Below are 8,913 nucleotides of genomic sequence, written 5' to 3' on the forward strand. Positions count from 1 at the left end.
GTCCCTGTGCTTTGCCAAGCTTGTTTCAAGTAGGTGCTTTAGACCACTGAGCCATCTCTCCAGCCCCGCAAAAGCTTTTTAATAAGATGAGATCTAGGTTCTTCTTCCTGATAGTTCCTATGTGATCAGGGTTCTATTCAAAATCCTTTGCCTACATCAATTTGCTTATTAAATCTAGCAGTTTTTGGTGATGTTTTTAGGGTCTTTTATGTAGAGTATCATGTCATCTGTAGATAATGCTAATTTAACTTCTTCCTTTCCTATCATTATTCCTTTTATTTCTTTTAATTACTCTGGCTACAAAGTTCTAAGACTATGTTGAATAAGAGTGGAAACAGTGGACATTCTTGTCTTGTACTTCATTTTAGAAGCTTTCAGTTTTTGTCAATTTAGTATGATGCTGGCTGTTGGTCTGTCACAGATGGCTTTGATCAGACTGATTTTAAAACCACGTATTCCAATTTTCTGTAGGGTTTTCTTTTTATCACAAACAGCTGCTGGACTTTATGAAAAGCTTTTTCTGCATCTATTGAGATGATCATATGATTTTCGTCCTTGACTCTCTTAGTATAATGCATTATATTTATTGATCTACATATGTTAAACCATCTCTGCATCCCTGGGATGAATCCTATTTTGGTCATGGTGTATATAATCTTGATGATTTGTTGCAATGTTTGCCACTATCATATTCAAGATTTTTGCATCTATGTGCATTGGGGAGATTGACCCGATTGTCTTTCTTAGTTGGGTCTTTCTCTAGTGTTGCTCTCAGAGTAATGCCTGCTTCCAGAATGAACTTCAGAGTATGGCTTACCTTTGAATTTCATTAAAAAGTTTAAGAAGTAGTGGTGGTAGGTCTTCTCTAAATTTCTTATAGAACTGATCAATGAAATCTGTCAGAGCCTGGACTTTCATTATACCTTCAACTTCATTGATTTTTTTAAAATAATTTTTATAACTTTTTGGCTCAGCTGTGGCAACTTAGATGTATGCAGGAATCTATCCATTTCTTCTGCACTTTCCACCATATTAGAAAGCAAGTTTTCATAGTAGGTTTAGATGATGATCTCAGTTTCTGCAAGGTGCACTGTGATTTCTTTTCATTCCTTTTTCACTCCTAATTATATGGATGAGTCTTTTTCTAATTTTTGATAAGGTTGGATAAAGGTTTGTCAATTTTACTTAATCCTTCAAAGACCAACTCTCAGACTAATTCTTTGTATTTTCCTTTTTTTTGTCTGCTCTGATCGCTATAATTCCTCTGTCATATGAAACTTTATGCTTAGCTGCTCTTCTTTTTCTAGAAGTTTAGGTTCACTATTAAGTTATTTATGCTTGTCCTGTTTTCCTGATGTGGGTATTCACTGCTATAAATTGCCCCCTTAGGACTACTTTCATTGTATTCCATACTACATTCCAGGATGTTGTATTATTACTATTTAATTGTATTTTGTTTTTTGGTTTTTTTTATTTTTGCAGAACTGGGGATTGAACTCAGGCCCGTGCCCTTGCCAGGGAAGTGCTCATTCCACTGAGCTATCTCCTCGGCCCCTATTTAATTGTAGAAACTGTCTAATTTCTTTAATTTTGTCTATGATCCAATGGTTGTTCAGGAAGGTATTATTTAATTTCCATGTACTTATGAAATTCTTGTAGTTTCTTTTGCCACTAATTTCTAACTTCATTGCTCTATGGTCTGATAATATGCATGGGATAATATCAATTCCTTACATTAACTTAAGCATGTTCTAAGAGCTAATATGTGGTCTACTTTGGATAATGTCTTGTATGCAGCTGAGAAGAATGTGTATTCTGATGTTGTGGGGTGAACACTCCATAGACATCTATTAAGTCCATTTGTTCAAAAGTTTGGCTCAAGGGCCAGGGAGATAGCTCAGTGGCATAAGCACCTGCCTCACAAGTGCAAGGTCTTGAGTTCAACCCCCGGTACCAAAAGAAAAAGAAAAAAGGTTGGTTGCATTCTAATCGTTCATTGTTGATTTTTTGTCTAGTTGATCTGTTCTTTTGTGATAGTTGGGTATTCAGATCCCCCTACAATTATATTAGAGCTTATCTTATTTTTCGTGTCAGTTAATATTGGTTTTATAGAAGTGGCTGCACTGGCATTTGCTGCATATGTATTTATGACTGCTAGCTCTTCCTTTTGGACTGTTCCCTTTACAAGAACATAGTGATCATCTTTTTCTCTCTTAAATCAGTCTTGACATGAAATTCACTTTGTCTACAAGCAGAATTGTTACCCCTGCTTTTTCGTGGGTTCCTGTCCTGTGGAGTATTTTTTTCTATCCTTTGACTCTGTCTACAATTTTTTTTGTTTTAACTAAATGTGTTTTTTGTATGTAGCATATTGTTGGATATTGTTTCTTGATCTATTTTGTCAGTCTGCATCTTTTGATTGGTGAACTGGGGCCAAATGGTTAGAACTGATACGGATTAACTTATCCTTGTCATAGTATTTTCCTGTCATTGCTCCCCCTTTATCTCCCTTCCTCTGTTTGCCTTACAGATTCTCCTGGACTCCTCTTGTTGGGGTTCATGGAGTTTTAGTCCTTGTTATCTCTTCCTTGAATGTCCTTCAAATCATTCTGGCATGCTGGTTTGGTTATCATAAATTTCTTAAGATGTTCCTTGTCATGAAATATCTTATTTCTCCATCAATTTTGAAAGATAGTTTTGTGGAGTTCATCAGTCTGAGTTGAAGGCAATTTCCTTTAGAGCTTGAAATACTTTGCTACAAGCTCTTGAGGGTTTGTGCTGAGAAATCAGCAGTGATTCTGATGGGCTTTCCTTTATAAGTGATTTGTTTCTTTCCCTTAACAACCCCCCCCCCCAAAACTGGGAATTGAACTCAGGCCCTTGTGCTTGCCAGGGAAGCGCTTATTCCACTGAGCCATCTCCCCGGCCCCCCTTAACAACTTTTGAGATTATATTTCTGTATTGAATTTCTGGAATCTTGCCTGGCTGTAGATTTTTTAAAAAATCATAGCTAACTGAAGTTCTGTATGTCTCACATAACTATATGTCAAATTCTTTTTCTCTACCAGGGAAGTTTTGTTTCTGTGAAGAGTTGTTGTTTTTTTTTTTGTTTGTTTGTTTGTTTTTTGGGTTTTTTTAATATCAATTGTGCTCTTATATTTCTATTGATTCCAATCAAAGTTACATTTTTTTTTTTGCCTCATCTAGCAGCTGCTGGATTGATTTCTCATGGTTCTTTGCTGTTTTTAAGAAATCTCTCGGGGCTGGTGAGATGGCTCAGTGGTCTAAGGCACCTACTTGGAACAAGCTTAGCAAAGCACAGGGACCCCAGTTCAATCCCCCAGCACCACATGCCGGCCGGTCCCACCCCCTGGTGGGCTGAGCTGGCCCCATACACACACACACACACACACACACACACACACACACAAATAAATAAAATTTTTTAAAAAAACTTATAAAAAAAAAGAAATCTCTCTTCTCATGATCACTAACTGCAAGCAAGCCTGTCTTCTATATTTGAGATCCTGCCCTTACATTGGCTCAATCTGCTGCAGATACTTTCAATGGAATTTCTTATTTTCCTAGATATCTGCCTAAATCTGCCTTACAGATTCTACTTCTTTCCTATGTTCAGCATTCACAGCTTCTACAATTTTCTTAAGCACTTCTATGTTTTTGTCTACATCTGCTCTAGAATCAGTTAAGCATGGCTTTCATTGTGGACACCATTTCTGTAGTTATCTAAAAAATTATTTCTGATTTGATTTTTTTCTAGAGCCTCGTTCAATTACTTTGTTGTTATCTCTTCAGAAAAGCCAAGTGGGTAGCTTTTAGTTGTCCTCCCCTCACTACTCCTGGGTTTGCCTTTAGTGAGAACCGGATGTCTAAGGTTGTATTTTGTTTTAATGTCTTCTCATTTTCCTTTCTTTTTAGTTTAATTCCTTGGGTGATGCTTGTAAATTGTCTGTGGTAGATTGAGAGTATGTGGAACCCTTAGGAAATGACTACTTTTCTGAGGTATTTTCCAAGTGTATCTGCTTTTTGGATTTGAGTGTGTTGCAAGATCTTATCACTTCACTTTGTTGGGGAACAGAAGTTGCTGCCTATTTGGTCCATCCCCTGGTTCTTTGACACTGCACCATAATATTTCTGTGACCCTTAGTCAATCTCAGTCTTGGAAAAACAAGAATAACAGCGTTTAGAACAATTATGTCCCCTTTAGCTATAGTTGTGCCAATAACAATAACATCAAACACAGTCTAGAAAATGACAAACTGAATTAACCGTTAACTTGCCAACTTTAACTGTATGAAATACATTTGCGGTTTTAGAAAAGAATTTAAAACCATTCAAAAAAAAAACCATAAAATTATATGCAGTATAAAAAAGTCTTTAATATGTCAATTTTACCCTTAGGCATTAAAAATTTAAATGTGTTAAGAAAATAGAGAAGTAGAAGAAGAGAAAGAGATTAGAAGACTGGAGGACAAGGGAAGATCATGCTAACTTTGGGAAATAGGTTCAGAAGATTGGAGGGAAAGAGAAGAAATAAAAAGAACAGAACCACAATCACAAAAAGGCCAGAAACCACATTCACACTCATAAAAATAAGATCAAACAATGGAGAAATAAAACAAAAACAAAACCAGCACTGTAACAAATGAGACAGAGATACAGAGACAGAGACAGAGACAGAGACAGAGAGAGAAAGAGAGAAAGAGAGAGAGAAAGAGAGAGAGAATGAGAATGAATCCACTTCCAGGTACATCTACGGTGTCACCAGTACAGTATGTGGAGACAGAGTTCCCAACGTATTTTGATTTATCCCAGCCAGCCAGCAGTAGCTTTGGGCACAGTAGTGGATAATCTCAGGGAGCCTGCACCTTCTGGCCAAGACCAGACTCATTCCTCCTGCAGCCATCAGCACACCTTCCAAAGGCCTGAGCCCATCTGGGAGCCACTAGATGGAGCCAGCAACTGCTCTGAGTTCTGAGCTCAGTAGGCTTCTCTGCAAATGGCTCCCAACCCATCGCTCTCTTACATGGGATGACTGAACTTCAGCATTCACTGCCTGCTAGTGAGTCCCTCACATCTGCTCCTCCCTTCCACTGCTACATCATTCCATGGAGGCTTCTGGGGTTGCAAACAATCACCATAAGTGCGCAGGTATGAACTGCCTCTCCCAAGCAGTGAGCTCTGTCTCAGGGAGAAGGCACCGCCAGGTACCTCCTTCTTTATTGAGGTTTCTCTCTTCACTTTTTCCATGGGCTTCAATTTATGCTTGAGATCTTTCCCGGATCCAAGGAACCCACTTCCCTCCTCGTTTCCTCACATTGCTACATTCCAGAGTCTGGACAGTGACTCTCAGAGAGGTTCTTTCTCTGCTACTCACCACTCTGCCATCTTGGCGCTCCCTCTTCTATATGAGAGTGTTATAGAACAATTTCTGCAGGTATAAGTGGTGGCTGCTACATGGCAGACTCAAAAAGACATACCATTTAAAGGGTATAAACCCAATGCCATCCCCAAAAGACTGAGGTTGCCTTCTCATTTAAGCCCATTGTATCTGGTAGCATGGCACAGTAACTGCCATTAAGTTGAGGTAGAATAGTGGAGGCAAGTAAAAAGAACGGTCTTCAGATTTAAAAACAATGTTTATTCCAGAGCTTATTAGTCTATATGGAAAGTCTTCAAATTTCCTATAGCATTTAGTAACTGCTACAGACCAATAACTTTTTTCTTAGCAATTCTTTCCTTTAAGAGTTAATTTTTGACTGCTAGCACCACATTTCTTAGGGTGTTATTGCTGTTGTTGTTTGTGCACGGTCTCACTACACAGCTCAAATTCATAGTGATCCTCCTGTTTTCAGCCCTCCAAGCACTGGAATTACAGGTGTGTGCCACTATGCCCCATTTCAATCACAGTGCACCCCAGGGGCACACACCAGTTCCTGTGTCTGCCTAAGCAACTATTTTAATCCACTGAGCTATCTGGCGGGCCCAACCTTGCTTATTTAATGTGTACAATTCCCAGCCTTTCTTGAAACTAGGTGCAGTCACATGAAGACATTCTGGAATGGACTCTTGAGCTCAAGTGGCTTATGAGACTTCTTAGGGATAGAGTAAACATACCTTTCTCTTTAGCTTTCCTTGCTGAATAGCATACAGACTATGACTGGAGCTTAAGCAGCCATTTCAGTTTGGAATGTAGGAAAAGGAAGGCAGGCAGGTAAGCAGGCAGGCAGGGAGAGAAGGTAGTAAGGAGGAAAAGAGGGGATGGAAGGAGAAAAATCATCCCTGAGGAAGTTCAAAATTTGGATTTCCTAGGCAATGGATTTTTACATCGGTTGTTCAAAATGTATTCAGAATTGAAGTAAATCTTGTCAAAAATAAAAATAAATAAAAGAATGTAGTCTTACCAAGTAAAAGAATCAATAAAAATACAGAAATTATAGAAAAGAACCAAATAAAATGCTGGCACTGAAAAGTGTAATACCTGGATATGGGCCTAAGCAGTTATAGGCAGAAATTTTTTTAAAAAGTCAATGAACTTGAAGACAGTTAAGATTTTCGGTCTGAGAAAAAGAAAAAAGAGACACCATCAATCACACCAATATACACACAATGGGATTTTAGAGGCGAGGGTGCAGTTTTTCCTAAACAGTTTTTACCAGTGCTCCTCGTTTTTCTGGGGAATGTGTTCATGGAGTTCCTCTTGATGAGATCCTAAAGAGGACTCTGTCCTGAGCCCTGGTTTTCATTAATGCCAATTTAATTTCAACATTATACAACTTTGGTTCTATATAATCCAGTCTCCCCTCCCTTTTTGCTGTTACTATCATGAATTTTTTTCTTTTCTTTTTTTTCTTGCTTCTTCCTTTTGTTTTCATTCTTCTCCTCCTTCCTCTTCCCCTCACTTTTGTAGTGCTGGGCATCAAAGCCAGGTTTCATTATACATTGTGTGCTTATCAACACATTTATATTTCTTGATTTTTGCAGTTGTCTTTTAGATGAGAAAGGAAAAAAGAGAAACAAAAATGGATTTATAATTTTTAGTCAGACATGGTGGTACACAGGATTTAACTCCAGTGCTGGAAAGGTTGAGGCAGGAGTATTCTAAGTCCAAGGCCAGCCTGGATAAGTGAGACCCTCTATTAAAAAATCAAGCAAAAGGGATAAGGATGTAATTGTTTGCCTAGTATGTGTGAGGCCCTGTATTCAATACCCATTACCACAAAAACAAAACAAAACAAAACAAAAAAAAAAAAAAACACACCCAAAAATCCAACAGGTAGCATTTACATTTTGTAAGCAACTGTAAATTTCAAGTCAAAGGTTCTTTGTAAATATGTGTACTATTTTAATTGAATAATCTTATAAAGTATGCTATGTAGGGCTGGTGAGATGGCTCAGTGGTCTAAAGCACCTACTTAGAACAAGCTTAGCAAAGCACAGGGACCGCGGTTCAATCCCCCAGCACCACATGCCAGCCAGCCCCACCCCCTGGTGGGCTGAGCTGGCCACACACACATACACACACACACACACACACACACAAATAAATAAACAAAAAAGAAAGGTATCCTTTAGACCTCTCCACACTTTGCTTTTCTTTGTCTTGTTTTGTTTTTTCTTTGGCGGAACCGGGGATTGAACTCAGGCCCTTACACTTGCCAGGGAAGCACTTATTCCACTGAGTCATGTCTCTGGCTCCCTGAAAGGTAGCCTTTAAAAAAAAAAAGTATGTTATGTATAGACTGAAATTTTAAATACACTGTTGTTACTATATGGTATTAAGAATGAAATGGCTTAAATATCTACTTTTTTCTGTGTAGTATTCATATTCAACAATATTTTCAATGTTGCACAAAATATTACATTTTTGGTATTCAAAGTATGAAATCAAAACTTTAGAACTTTTAATTTCATGGTATATTGCCTCACTTATATTTAAAATAAAATGTATTATTTCTACTTTAAGTGGGAAACAAGGTTGAATGTTGTATGTTGATGCCTGGCTACTGGTCTGATAGCTGTACCATCTTAATAAAGATTCTGAATACTGTGTAAAAAAATAAGCAAAATTGGTAAATGATTTAAATACAGATCTCTTTAAACAAAGCATACAAATGGACAAAGCGTACATCAAAAGATGCTCACCATTATTCTTTAAAGAATAAGAAACAAATGCATAATGTGATACTTCATACCCACTACAATGAAATAAAGATTATAACAAGAGCTGGTAAAAATATGTAGAAACTTGAGTACACATATCCAATTCTATTCATGGGAAATCTTCAGAGATGGCAAGCAGAATAGTGGCCCTTTACTGGGGGTGATGGGGGTGGGTTGGGCTAGGAGTTAAGTGGTGTGGTCTCTTTTTGAAGTGATTATTAAAATAGTCTAAAATCAATTATGGCAATGGCTATATGTATCAGCAAGTCTAAAAAAAAAAACTACTGAACTGGTCAGGTGTGGTGGTACCTGCTTGTAATTCCAGCTATGTAGAAAGCTAAGGCAGGAGGACAATAAGTTCAAAGCCAGTCTAGGCAATATTATCTAAAAGTAATTTTATTTTTTTCAAATGCATTTAGTACAGGGTCTACAGGGTCTCATTACACAGATCAGACTTGTAGTGATCCTCCAGTTTTCAGCCAGCACGGCACAATGGGGAATTATTTTTTATTTTTTATTTTTCATTTGTGTGTTTGGTACAGGGTCTCACTACGTAGATTAGACTCAGTGATTCTCCTGTTTTCAGCCTCCCCAGCTCAGGGATCACAGGTGTACACCGTGGTAAGGTCAGTGCAGCATGTGGGACCCCAGACCAAACCCTGGCCCCTGAGCTTGCCACAGCAGGCACTTACTCCACTCAGTTATCTCGCCAGCCCCTAAAAATAATTTTTT

This window comes from Octodon degus, unplaced genomic scaffold (assembly GCF_000260255.1).
Source record: "Octodon degus isolate 3935 unplaced genomic scaffold, OctDeg1.0 scaffold00064, whole genome shotgun sequence".
NCBI lineage: Eukaryota > Metazoa > Chordata > Mammalia > Rodentia > Octodontidae > Octodon > Octodon degus.